At 36.4% G+C, this 14,960-nt stretch overlaps 1 protein-coding gene across 11 annotated transcripts in view; it reads left to right on the forward strand.

Moving 5' to 3' along the window:
• nrcama (neuronal cell adhesion molecule a) overlaps positions 1-14,960 on the forward strand; it is a 39,233-nt gene that overhangs the window by 1,685 nt on the left and 22,588 nt on the right. For all 11 annotated transcript variants that reach the window (XM_077545456.1, XM_077545466.1, XM_077545458.1 and 8 more), the window contains exon 2: positions 11,728-11,775. The gene's annotated coding sequence lies outside the window, so the exon portion shown is untranslated. The remainder of the gene's footprint in view (positions 1-11,727; positions 11,776-14,960) is intronic.

Here is a 14,960-nt window from a genome sequence, read left to right on the forward strand (position 1 = left end):
GAGTATGAAAACCTATAATTTTTTTATTGTACATTTAGAACAGATAAAAAATTTGTGATTAATCGTGAGTTAACTCGTGAAGTCGCGCAATTAATTACGATTAAAAATTTAAATCGCCCGACGCTCCTAATTTTTTTAATAATAATTCTTCTTTTTTAAATTGCGTCAGGCGATTACATTTTTCAAATTGTAATTAATCGCATGACTTCAATGGTTAACTCACGATTAATCATACATTTGATATCTGTTCTAAATGTACAATACATTTTTTTCCTAGGTTTTCATACTCTTGCTAACAAAAGTGGAAAAAATGTTAAACTAATAGAAGTCGTCATTTATTCGAGAAACGCATGCTCCTAGTGGTTGATTAGGCCACGTGTGTACCTTCATCTCCATTGCCTCGCATGCCTATGCCCAATGATCTCGTCCAATGTGGACACAGCGGCCAAATGGATACAATTAGCACGCAGGTTTAATAGCGTTTGCACCCTGCGGCGATGATGACGGGTTCGAGCCAGGAAGGAAGAGAGGGGTATTAACACCCACCCAAAACGCCCTCAGGTAACCCGCACCCTTTTTTGTTTTGATTTGTTAACTCATTCACTGCCATTGACGGCGATTGACGTAAAAAATTCATTTGAACTATTTCTATTAGTTTAACATTTTTTCCACTTTTGTTAACAAGAGTATGAAAACCTAGAAAACGTTTTTTATTGTACATTTAGAACAGATACAAAATTTATGATTAATCGTGAGTTAACTAGTGAAGTCATGCCATTAATTACGCTTAAAATCCCGACGCCCCTAATTTTTAATAATCTTTCCTTAAAAAAAAAAAAAAAGTACTAATTTTAATTATTTATTTATTTATAATCTTTTTTTTTTAAAAAATTAAGAAAAGATTTTAAAAAATTAGGGGCATCAGGCGATTACAATTTGTAATCGTAATTAATCGCATGACTTCACTAGTTAACTCACGATTAATCACAAATTTTTGTAAAACTATTGAAGTCATGCGATTCATTACAATAAAAAAACGTAATCGCCTGACGCGATTAAAAAAGAAAAGAAAAGATTAGAAGCGTCAGGCGATTGAAATTTTTAATCGTAATTAATTTCATGACTTAGCGAGTTAACTCACGATTAATCACAAATTTTCTATCTGTTCTAAATGAACAATAAAAAAAATTCTAGGTTTTCATACTCTTGTTAACAAAAGTGGGAAAAACTGTTAAACTAATAGTTCAAATGAGGATTTGACGTATATAACCGTCAATGGCAGTGAATGAGTTAATTATATATATATGTGTATATAAATAAAACAAGACTAGCTTTCATCAGTGTAAAGGAATAATGCAGTAAGGGAATCAAACATATTCAACGATTGGGATTTAATGAATTGCCCAGTAGGCCTAAAAATAAAATGTTCGTCGTCACACTTGGAAAATGATTAGCAAGGATTTAGGTCAAAGACGCCATTAAAGAGCTCCTTATCAAGACGCCAGGAACACGAGACGAGTGCGAGCCAATCAGACTTGACAATCATTGTGCTTAATTTCATTTATAGGCCGTTACTGTACCGGTTTTGGAGTTTTATTTGCGTGCCGCCGGGAAGCGTTGGATGAAGAGAAATTCATTTGAAAAAAATGTTTTCTCTTTGTGACACCGGAGAGACGACCTTCTTGGGATTCTGAGGAGAACCCAACGAGATCTGATGATCGATAAACGAATCGAGAGACAACACCGAGCGTGATTTAGCTCATCTTTCCTTCGAGTTTGGCCTCAAGCAGGAAGTCGGTCTTCACCGCAGAAAAGCGCGTTGACGATCGTCACCCGCTTATGTAAACATCAAATATGTTGCGTGTATGCAAAGAGGCCGCGGTGTGACTTTGTATAAGGCATAAATCCTCTGGTAAAGCAAACACGCCGTCGCTCGTATGCAGGAATTTGCCTGAGGAGAAAGCTGGAAGGAAACGTTTATCTGGAAATCTGCATTTTGAAGTTTTTGTGGGGGGGATGCCAAAAAGTGACTTGTGGTGAATTTTCATATAAAAACGAAAAAAAAAAGATTGGTGATGCTTGTTGGAAATTTGCATGTCATTTGCTCTGGAGTTTACATGTCAGCAGCACACGAGATGCAAATGGCGACCATCATTCAAGTTTCTATTCAAGTCATGCGTCCGGATGTTGGCTTTTACGTATCTTTAGCTTTCCAACATATTGCTTGACAGATGCTAAAAAAAAAAAAAAAAAAAGTCTCGTGTGACTTCTTCCATTTGTGTGATCGTGCGGCTGAAAATAGAAGCGCCTTTGATGATCAAACCAAAGCAGTTCCACTCACTTTGTGGTTACGTTGGAGAAATCGTTTATCACGTAAGTAAAAGCGGTAATCTCCGCATGGGACGTCGCCCTCGCATTTTTTCTTGTAATTTGAAGACGGCAGCTGCTTCTTAACTTCTTTTTTGGGCTAACAAGACCGTCATTTCCTTTTTTAATGACTTGGCTGGCAGCCAGGGATGCTTTGGTGTGATACTGACTTTGAGTTCATGACTAAATAGTGACCAATCCAGTCGAATATTTGTCCGAGGTTAGTGATTGGCAAATGATGCCATTGCTGAGCCTCTCTTGTGGCGTCCACTCCCAATCTTGTCGTATTTGCGGATTCTGGTCCTGAGAAGAAAAATCCAGTAAAAGTCAGATCCAGTGTTTAGAGTCGAGGATAGGCATCGGTGAAGGTAAAAGCTACCCCCCCACCTCACTCCTTTTGTTAACTCATTCACTGCCATTGACGGTTATAGACGTCAAATATTCATTTCAACTATTTGTATTAGTTTAACATTTTTTCCACTTTTGTTAACAAGAGTATGAAAACCTAGATTTTTTTTATTGTACATTTAGAACAGATGTAAAATTTGCGATTAATCGTGACTTAACTCGTGAAGTCATGCAATTAACTCATTCAATGCCATTGACGGCTATAAACGTCAAAAATCAATTTGAACTATTTCTATTAGTTTAAAAATTGTTTCCACTTTTGTTAACAATTGTATGAAACCTATCATTTTTTTATTGCACATTTAGAACAGATATAAAACTTGTGATTAATCGTGAGTTAACTAGTGAATCATGTGATTAATTACGATTAAAAACTTTAATCGCCTGACGCCCCGAATTTTTAATAATCTTTCCTTCTTTTTTTTAAATTATTCACTGCCATTGACGGCTATAAACGTCAAAAATTCATTTTAACAATTTCTATTAGTTTAACATTTTTTCCCACTTTTGTTAACAAGAGTATGAAAACCGAGAATTTTTTTATTATATATATATATATATATATATATATATATATATATATATATATATATATATATATATATTTAGAACAGATGTAAATGTTTAATTTTTAATAATGATAATAATTTTTAATAATCTTAAAAAAAAATGAATTTATGGCAGTAAATGAGTTAATTACGATTAAATATTTTGTTATTTTTTAAAAAATAATCTTTTCTTCTTTTTTTTAAATCTCAACAGGCGTTTAATTTTTTTTATTGTAATTAATCGCATGACTTCAATAGATAACTCACGATTAATCATAAATGTGATATCCGTTCTAAATGTACAAGAATTTTTTTCTAGGTTTTCATACTCTTGTTAAGAAAAGTGGAATTTTTTTTAAACTAATAGAAATAGTTCAAATGAATTTTTGACATCAATAGCCGTCAATGGCAGTGAATGAGTTAAACAGGGTGATCCCTTGTAGGCTAACGCGGGTCAAATCCACTTTAAGAGGGATACTTCATCTAAATTACCCAGAATCCCCCCTTGGACTGTTCGATCATGATGCGGCTTCATTGTCTTTTTGAGGCTGGCAGCTTTAATATTACATGACATAGCAGTGTGCTAACTTGATAAATAAATCTCCGTAAGGCCATGGTGTTAATAGCACTCAAAGAGTCGCATCCATTTTTAATGACCGAATGAAATAGAGGGCTTGTTTCTACAGATGGAGTCGTAGCCTGTCCCGGGGTCCGACCCGGGTCTCTGCGCTTGGGGCGCCGCTCATTAGCACAGACAGCATGTTCTCCGAGTGGCAAAGTGCTGACTGGGGGCCTTTTGTGTGGCGATGGCCGCAGCCTGGCCTTTTTCCAGACGGCTTCCTGCTGCCTGGCGTGCCGCGAACCCGGCGCCGCTGGCCACGCGGCCTGCGCAAGCAGAGCAACGCGGGCGCGCACGGGGGAGCCGTTGAAGCTGCTTGGGTCGGCAACTTGAAGCCTTGGCGTGGTGATGCTTTTTTTTTTTTTTTTTTTTGGACCTTCCATTTTGTTACATACAGCCTGTCAACACAGATTTGCAAAGACGAATGGCCTTCCAGAAGCTCTCGTGAGAGCAATATAACCTCCAAATGAAGAGGCAGCCATCCATTTTCTTGATTAAAAGTAGCGGATCCAGTTGAAATTATACCCTCACGGTTGCGTGCGCGAGACAAGCTGTGGCGACGATCAGACTTGCGCGTGGAGTATTTTCTCACAAGGATTAAAAGTGCAATCTGGCGTCACCTTTCCCGCTGTGACTTTGTCCAAGTATTAAGAAAACAAACCTATTTAGGATCGTTTTGCTCGGTAACGGCAACAGTTGCTGCAGAATTTAATATCTCCTCCTGGTTAGCGGCTGTGCTGTGCATTTGCAGCCTTTGTGTCCACAGCGAACCACTGTTTTTTTTTTTTTTTTTTAACGATGTTCATAAATTTTTAATGATTCAATTTCATTAGATTGAAATTCATAGGTTTATGCTGATTTTAAGGAATTTAAAATTGTATGATTTAAACCAAATGAAATTGATGAAAATATTTATATTTATGGGTTAGCTGTGAAACTGACACATAAAACGAGAGAATCAAACATGACATATTTAAACACTAAATGTTCAACCAAACTATGTAATTTTGTTCAACACCGGTTGGCTTAGTCCTGAAGGGCCGGAGTCCTGCAGGTTTTGAATGTTTCCCTGCTCCAACGCACCTGTTTCCAATTAGCAGGATCGTTATCAGATTTATGCAGAATGCTGATGAGTTTCAGGTGTGTTGGAGAAGGGAAACATCCAAAATCTGCAGGACTCCGGCCTTTGAAGACCGAGCTTGGACACCACTGCTCTACACTCAAAAAATGATTGGGTCAATAATGGACTAACCCAACTGTTTTGAGTTATTGAACAAATTAGATTAATAAAATTATTAGATTAAAATAAATTAAATAATAATCCACAAAGCAACCAATTTTTTTGGCTTGTTTTGTGGCCTATTCGTTTGACCCAACTTTTTTGGGGTTAATTGAATAACCTGACAGAATTTGGTCAAAAATGGACCGACCCAACATTTTGAGTTATTAAACAAATTGAATAAAGTTATTACATAAAAAATATTTTTAAAAAAATCCACAAAGCAACCTATTTTTTGTGTGCTTGTTTTGCAAGTAATTCATTTGACCCAACTTCTTGGGTTAATAGAAAAACCCAAATGAATTTGGTAAAAAAAAAATGAACCAACCCAACTTTTTGAGTTATTTTATCCAAAACGTTGGGTCAAATAAAGTAACTCACTAAGCAACCCAATTTGTTGATTTCTTAATTTTTGTGGGGTTTTCATTTGTCCCAACTTTTCCGTTAAATTGGTTAGCCCAATTGAATTGGGTCAAAAATGAACCGGCCCAACTTTTTGACCTATTTAACCCAATAAGTTGGGTAAAATTCATTAATAACCCAAAAAGCAACCCAAATCTTGGGTTATTTAGTGGGTTATTCATTTGGCCAAACTTTTTGGGTTAATCTAATAACCCAATTGAATTGGGTCTAAAATCAACCGGCCCAACTTTTTGACATATTTAACCCAATAAGTTGGGTAAAATTCATTAATAACCCAAAAAGCAACCCAAATCTTGGGTTATTTTGTGGGTTATTCATTTCACCCAACTTTTTGGCTAAATTTGATAACCCCCAAAATTTGACCCAATTTGGGTTATTTTTGAGCCAAATGCTTTTAGAGTGTAATTATCCAGCAAGCTTAACGCTAACAGGATGTGAAACTCCAAAGACAGGCTAACCGAAATGAATTATTAGACGTTAGAGTAATTGTAAACCTTCAAATAACTTACTGACTTAAACCAGATGTTACAAGGTCGTCTTTTTCAACCGTTGTATTGCTAACTTTAATTTCCCACTAAAGCCTAAAAGTGGAACACAAATATTAGGTTGGTTGTGTTTTCCTTCCCTTGAACCCCCCCGCCCGCCTTTGCCTATAGCCGGTCAATATTAGTCGTCTCCCAGGCGTCCTCCTCTCCATACCCATCTAGTGTTTACTCATTCTCATCCTTGGCGCTTTGTGGCCCACGCTCTCATTTTCTCTCGTCTTCCTTTGCATCTTTGTCTTTCCATAGCCAGGACGGTCTCCAAGGGATATAAGGGACGCTTTACCAGCGTGTCTTTGACATGTCTTGTCACTGATGGGCCCCGGCTTTGCTTGATGAGGCCCTCTCCGTGTGGTTCGAGCCTCCGAGATGTCAGTTTGGGAAGCACCGCTGGACATTTGCGCTCTTGCGATGAGAGATGCGGTTGTCATCTGTTCTTTAGGAGCGGAATGTCTTTAAAATGTCATGTAAGCCAAATTTAAATGTGAGAAGTGTTTGGGATTTATTTGAGTGCCTGGATGCATTTTACATCCGCGCTGATCCTTCCCTGATTGGATCCATTCTCCAAGGGAGCCCTCGTATACAATCACTACAAATCAGCCATAAAAAAAAACAAACTACTTCTTACAGTTTTTTAGTTTTTTTTAAATTCGTACCATCTCTGTGACATTTGTGATGACTCCATGGCGTGCCCTGGTACTACTGAGGCTTGTCAAGGGTGGGAACTGCAGAAATGGGAGATTTGTCCTTTTAACCTCTTCGGGCGAGAGTGGGGGGGGCACAAAACTTCCAAGGGGTAGTAAATCTCTCTGATTAAACTCTGCTCTCCCTGCCTTTTTATTGCAGAGTGCACGGTCTGTGTGCGTTACATCTGAAGGACATTCTCAGACTGTTAAAATTAAAACGGCACTTGTAGAGTCATGGTAACCGCCGTCCCAGCTTTGGTTGTGTCTTTAAGGCACACATGCATACGAGAAGCGCCACTTAGTGGAGCGCGGACCTCCATCAAAGATGACCAACACCTCCCGTGTATACCTTTGGTGGGTTTTGTGTATAATGGAACTATTTTGTATTTTTTTTCATAGCCTAAATTACAGTTAGAATATTAAACTTTTAAAATGAATGGAAATAAATAAAGATTAAAATTACACTTTTAAAATTAATATTATTAATTACACTATTAAAATTATTGGAAATAAATAAAGATTAAAATTACACTTTTAAAATGAATATTATTAATTACACTATTAAAATTATTGGAAATAAATAAAGATTAAAATTACACTTTTAAAATGAATATTATTAATTACACTATTAAAATTATTGGAAATAAATAAAGATTAAAATTACACTTTTAAAATGAATATTATTAATTACACTATTAAAATTATTGGAAATAAATAAAGATTGAAATTACACTTTTAAAATGAATATTATTAATTACACTATTAAAATTATTGGAAATAAATAAAGATTAAAATTACACTTTTAAAATGAATATGATTAATTACACTATTAAAATTATTGGAAATAAATAAAGATTAAAATTACACTTTTAAAATGAATATGATTAATTACACTATTAAAATGATTGGAAATAAATAAAGATTAAAATTACACTTTTGAAATGAATATTATTCATTACACTATTAAAATTATTGGAAATAAATAAAGATTAAAATTACACTTTTAAAATGAATATTATTAATTACACTATTAAAATGATTGGAAATTAAATAAAAATCTTGAAACTGAAAACTTTTAACGTCCAAACTTGCTGAAGCTAACAAAGATGGAAGTCGTTTTTTTTTTTTTTAGCAGTATGACACACATTACCTTAATTAGGTCGTTTGTCATGTATTTGGGACAGCGGAGACACTGAGACAGATGTTCTCCGATTGGCCTGAGGCTTTTTCCCCAAAAATCTCGTCACACACACAGATGGCGCGTGTGATCGGCTGCAGGTGCCAGACTTGACTCAATTGTGCCACTTCAATGTTTACCACAGCCTTGTTATTGGACTAATGCAGTGGTGCTTAACCCGGGTTGGATCGAACCCCAGGGGTTTGGTGAGCCAGTCTCACGGGTTTCAGCGGAGGTCAAGACACACCTGAGTCCGTATAATTTGTGATGACACGCCATCATTGACTGCAAGTCATTTTGTAGATCATGTGATTTCTTTATCATTTTTAATTTTTTCAAGTCGAACAAAAACAGAAAGTGATCGGACGAAAATGTGCAAATATGAATTCACATGTATTTTTTCTTTTTTTCTGATGACATGTCAAATCGGTAAAATTACCGAATGAACAATACTGAGCTCTCCAGAAAAAAAAAAAAAAAATAATTCACATGTATAACGGAACATATGGTGTTCCACATGGTTCAATCCTGGGGCCCTCTGCTGTTTTCATTATATCTACTGCCCCGAGGTTCCACGGCGGCGCCGATGAAACACAATGGGTAGAATACGGCAGACAAGGAGCTGAACAAAAGGGGAAGGCGCTCACGCGTGCTCTTCACGCCCAGGATCTGTTTTCTTATCACAAAGTCCTCTGCCCCGTGTCACACGCTCAGTGCTAAAATATTCCGTCACATGCCGCACGTATCGTCCCGGTGGGTCCATAAAAAGTCACTTAGACGGCTAATTCATTCACAGACAGTAAATCCAAGTGCACCAGCGCTTTTGTTCCACGCAACGTCTGTCATTAGACAAACTGTCGTGATGATGTCGCGGTGGTTGTGACTCCCTCTCCAGGGAATATTTGCATATTCATAGCAATCACAGCATTGTCATGTGATCTATTAATACTTCTTCGTTCTTTCATTGCCTTTGCTCAGAGTGAAGTAAAAAAACAATAGTTTTATTATTTTATGATGAATAAATATCCTGCTCCATTTCATGAGTAAAAATTTTGAAAAAAAAAAAAAAAAAAGACTTTTGGTCTTTACTTACCTTTTATATATATTTATCTGTGTGTTAATTTTATGTTGATTTAAACTTCCTTTAACACCACAAAAAAAATTAAACGCACCATTAATGACCACCCCTTACTTGGAAAGCCTGTGCTGGGGGAATTCCAGTCGCAAAGCAGCAGACACGTCCACGTCAAAATTTAGCAGTAATAAATTGAATAATAATGTGCATATTTGTGGAGACTGGGGTCAAGTTGTATTTTACAATTTTTTTTAAATGTGCAGAATTTCACAAGTTATTTCATGTTAAAGATTAGATAGCTCTTAATATGAAAAGAAAAATGCACTGAGCTGTCACCAAAGTCTTACAAATGCAATTATGCCATCTAGTGGCAAAAAAATGACCTCAACACAAATCAATATCACACTCGTTTTTTAGAGTACAGTACATCTTTTTAATTTAATTAAATTTCATGAGTTATTATGAAATTACTTTATCAATGACTAAAAGAGGCAGCCATGTTTCTATTAGTTTAACATTTTTTCACTTCCATATTTTACTGTACATTTTATTGTTCATTTAGAACAGATATAAAATTTGAGATAAATCGTGAGTTAACTATTGAAGCCATGCGATTAATTACAATTAAAAAAATGTTTTTATCACCTGACAGTGACACCCCTAGTTAATATTAAATATTTGTATACACTTTTACATGTATTCACACACAGACTACCCTCATCCTAGATTCTCTCCTTCATGGAGGTTTCACTACTTTTAAATTTACTTGCTTGACTTAACTCAACTCTGTGTGCTTGTCTTCAAATTGTGTTACTACCTTTGAAATTCCTCATTTCTTTGGGCGATCAAAACAAATGTGTGCCATCTTTTATCTTGCTTCCTGTATGGTTTTGTTCCCATGGCAACAGGTCACAGCTTGGGGCTGGCTTGCCACTCTCCTTCCAATCTGTCGTTCGGCTACTCAGCCGTGTGTCACGCAGGGGCGGTTCGATGAAAAGACCCCTCTCCCGTCTCCCACATGAGCCAATCAGTTCCAACGTGGCCGTAATGGCGACTCGCATCATTTGCCTGGTTGCCCGGGCCAAGCTGAAGGCGCTTTTAATGGCTCCGGGTTCGAGCGAAACTGCATTTCTTTGTCGCGTTTATATTACTAATGCGAGATGAATGGAGAGTCTCTCTGGAGATTATCATAATGCATTCACGGTCACGGAGGGAAGCCTTTGGGGTGTATTTGTGTGTGTCCCTTGCCCCTAATGTTGGCAAGAGCAATAAAAAAAAAAGGTTGGCGACATTGCAGTTATTGATTAAAGGTCTGATGTTCAGCAAGACCGAGTCATTTACTGGGCGTTCCCTAGAGGCCCCCAGGAACTGGATTTGATTGCCTTTATTAGAACAAAAAGCTAACAAAAGCTATCAAACATTCATTATTAATGTGTTATGTGCCTACTTATCATAACTTCAGTTGTTCTGCCTTTATTTTTGTATTTATATTATTATTCCGCCATATTTTGCTGGGCTACTACTTCTACGTTTGTCGACCAATTCAGACCATTCCAATTTCAATATGTTCCAAACATTCCCGTTTCGCAGGCTATTACTTTTCTCATTCCTCACTTTAATAGTTTTCCCACAATTCAACATTTTTCACCGCAAAAATCGGCATTAACTCATTCACTGCCATTGACGGCTATTGACGTCAAAAATTCATTTGAACTATTAGTTAAACATTTTTTCCACTTTTGTTAACAAGAGTATGAAAACCTAGAATTTTTTTATTGTACATTTAGAACAGATATAAAATTTATGATTAATCGTGAGTTAACTATTGAAGTCATGTGATTAATTACAATTAAAAAATGTTATCGCCTGATGCGATTAAAAAAAAGAAGAAAAGATTAAAAAAATTAGGAGCGGCGAATGAAATTTTTAATTGGAATTAATAACATGACTATAGTTGTCAACAAGAGTATGAAAACCTAGAATTTATTTTTTATTGTACATTTATAAAAGATATACAATTTGTGATTAAATTAACTAGTGAAGTCATGGGATTAATTATGAAAAAATCCTAATTTTTAATAATATTTTCTTCTTTTTTAATAATAAAAAAATAAGTAATTAATTTTTTTATTTTCAATAATCTTTTTTTTTTCCCAAAGAAAAGATTATTAAGATTAAGGGCGTCAGGTGATTAACATTTTTAATCATAATTAATAGCATGACTTCACTAGTTAACTCACGATTAATCACAAATTTTGTATCTGTTCTAAATGTACAATAATAATAAAAAATCTAATCTTTCAGTAACATTTCACCTCATTCAATATGATTTTACATTTCTATATTGTTTCATTCAGCATTTCAGCATTCACATGCAATTTTTTTTCCAGAAATTGCTTAATGTTTGCCGTTTTCATTTATATTACTTGTAAAACAAAAGCAATAAACGTGCTGACTTTTATAAATAAAAAATAAATCTCTGTAATTCACATTTTGGCAAGCTAACAGCCTGTCTGGCGTTGATAGCATGCAATCACATTCAGTGCCACCAAACCCTTTTTCTGTTTATTATTAACCCGACGTGTGATATCGCTTTATTGCAGATCCGGACCACTTCCTGGAAGGGACGAGCTACGGTCACACCTTCACAGGTAAGGAAGACCTCTTCTTTATTTTGTATTTTCTTGTGCGATTCATATTTTAAAATGAACTTTGAAATGAGTGGCTTCAAATCTTTTGATCTGATTGTGGCAAGTTGCTGCAGATGATGTTTGTAAAGCGATGATGCCGTGTTGAGAATCACCTCCTGGTCAGCCACGTGGGGAGAATTGCGTAACCCGGCACTTCACATTACGATCATCATTATCTGAATAATCGCTGCTTTGTGTCACGTTGACCTCTAATAGTGAGTCATCGGGAGATTTTTGTTTTTTTTTTGTTTTGAGTGGCAAAAAAAATCATTGAGATGATTCTCCCTTTGGTCATCCTCACCCGCGCTGTGAGTAATCCCAACGAACAGATGGATGGATGAGGAAAAGTGAGGGGGGGGGTGGGTTGCTGGATCGAGACCACCAGCTTGTTGCTTTTCCCTATCGTGGCCTTCCCGCTCTTGTTGACATTGCACAGCGCATGTGAGCCCCCCCCCCCCCCCCAACCCCACCCCCCCGGCCTTGCTCTAATGGTTTGATACCATCTGTCTATTAAACCACATCACCTAACAGCTACTAACAAACACTTTTGTTACTTTTATTTATATTTACGCAGCACCAGTTAACCTCTTAGGATTTGCTTTCAAAACAGATTTTCGAGGAGTGTTACGCAACAGTTTGTTGTCATTTGAGCCTAAAATAGCAGATTTTAAATCCGAGGAGCAGTACAGCGGCTCGTGTCACATGACAAGGACAATCATGGGTCATACGGGCTGGACTCGCTCCTAAAATCCCGAATTGCTAATCGTGGCGACGGCCGACAAGTTCCGGCCGGATTTGTAAATTAACTCATTCACTGCCATTGACGGCTATAGATGTCAAAAATTCATTTTAACTAGGGCTATTAGAAAAAAATGGATTCGGCAATATATCGCGATATTACAGCGCGCAATTCTCGAATCGATTTGATATGCGGACGAATCGATTTTTTAAACATACATTTTTTATGGGAATATTCAATCAAATGTCTTACTTAGGGTTACGATTCACACATTAAGCATGGAAGAATGTTATAATAATGGAACATTAAGCCTTCATATTTTATTTCAGTGCTGTTCAAACATGAAACAGACTGTTTGTTAAATGCAGTGGCTCAGTTATAAGCCTGAATTTTCAGATAAATAAACTTTCATACAAATCTTACAGTGTACATGTACAAGTTTACTGATTTGCATTTTCTAAATTTGAGTTAAAAAAAAAAATCCGCAATAATCAATTTATAAATTCGTATCGGGATTAATCGGTATCAAATCGAATCGTGACCTATGAATCGTGATACGAATCGAATCGCCAGGTACTAGGCAATTCACACCCCTTATTTTAACTATTGCAATTAGTTTAACATTTTTTTCCACTTTTGTTAACAAGAGTATGAAAACCTAGATTTTATTTTATTGTCCATTTATAGCAAATATAAAATTTGTGATTAATCGTGAGTTAACTTTTGAAGTCATACGATTAATTACAATTAAAAAATGTAATCGCTTGATGTGATTTAAAAAAAAAAAAAAGATTACTAAAACTTAGGGCCGTCAGGCGATTACATTTTTTTAATCGTAATTAATCGCATGAAATCACCAGTTAACTCACGATTAATCACAAATTTTTTATCTGTTCTAAATGTCCAATAAAAAATCTAGGTTTTCATACTCTTGTTAACAAAAGTGAAAAAAATGTTTAACAAATAGAAATAGCTCAAATGAATTTTTGACGTCTATAGCCGTCAATGGCAGTGAATGAGTTAATATGACATATTTCCTGGAAATTAATTAATGGAATTTAATCAACATATGATGAGTAGCTCTGATGATGCGATCTTCAGTGAGGTGCGACTTTCATGCCCTGTAGTAGCCCTGCCGTTTCAGCGTTATGCCGGCGGTAAACAACACAAGAGGACAATAGGTCGGCGCGCTGGCGGATGTGAGAGCGACGCGGGCCGCATCGCGCTGACCATCAGCACTTCACAAAGCCGGCAGGGATTGTGCGGATGATGCGAGAATGGCCGACCGCCCAGAAATAAAGGGGGGGGGGGGGGAGGGTTGTTTGTTGTAATTGCACGCCGTCCCAGGCAAGTCCCAATTTCGCCCCCTGATAGAGTCAGCAGTTACAAAGCGGGTTTGAGAGTCCCATCCTTGAAGAGGTTCAACAAAACCTCACTACTAGAAACATCTACATAACAACTGTGAGATTCTGCGTGTTTGCATAACAATTTGCATGTTGTGGTCGCACACTGTGTGGGAAAAGTGCAACATTATCGAAGGTTCTGTCTGCTGTGTGAATGTAAAACATTTAACCTCGAGTCAGTGTTTCATATCTATAAATAGTTGTCTGGGCTTTTTTCTCAAGAAGCAAAGCCATTTTCTCACCTTACATCTTCTTAACTCATTCACTGCCATTGACAGCTATTGACGTCAAAAATTTATTTGAACTATTTCTATTAGTTTTACACTATTTACACTTTTGTTAATAAGAGTATGACCCTCCCCCCAAAAAAAAAAAAAAAATTATTTTTATTGTACATTTAGAACAGATATAAAAATTTGTGATTAATCGTGAGTTAATTTAAAAAAGAAAAGAAAAGATTATAAAAAATTTGGGGTGCCAGGCGATTACAATTTTTAATTGTAATTATTTTTTTTATTTTTTTATATCTGTTCTAAATGTACAATAATTTTTTTTATAGGTTTTCACACTCTTGTTAACAAAAGGGGGAAAAAATGTTAAACTAATAGAAATAGTTTAAAATTAATTTATGACGTCTATAACCGTCAATGGCAGTGAATGAGTTAATCACAATAACGATAAAGTCATGTTTGGACAAACTGGGTGAAATTTCAGCTCCCTAAGTAATATGCTTTATCTATTATATTGATATGAATAATCATCAAATGTCCATATTTTGTACAAATACCCCATGAGTTGTTGTCATACACGATTACAAAATGGGGGGGGGGGAGTTGATGTGTTGGGCACGTGGGTGTCTCATCTCTCATCCTCTGACTCATGGGTGAGAGCTAAAGGTCAAAGAGGCACCCTGCAGCACTGTCACTGCCTCGCTCACTCCATCCTTGGAGCGTGTCCGTCTTGCCCGCCGTCGCCGCCTCGTGATCATACGAAATTGGAGGACG

The sequence above is a fragment of the Vanacampus margaritifer genome, chromosome 15 (assembly GCF_051991255.1).
Source record: "Vanacampus margaritifer isolate UIUO_Vmar chromosome 15, RoL_Vmar_1.0, whole genome shotgun sequence".
Lineage (NCBI taxonomy): Eukaryota > Metazoa > Chordata > Actinopteri > Syngnathiformes > Syngnathidae > Vanacampus > Vanacampus margaritifer.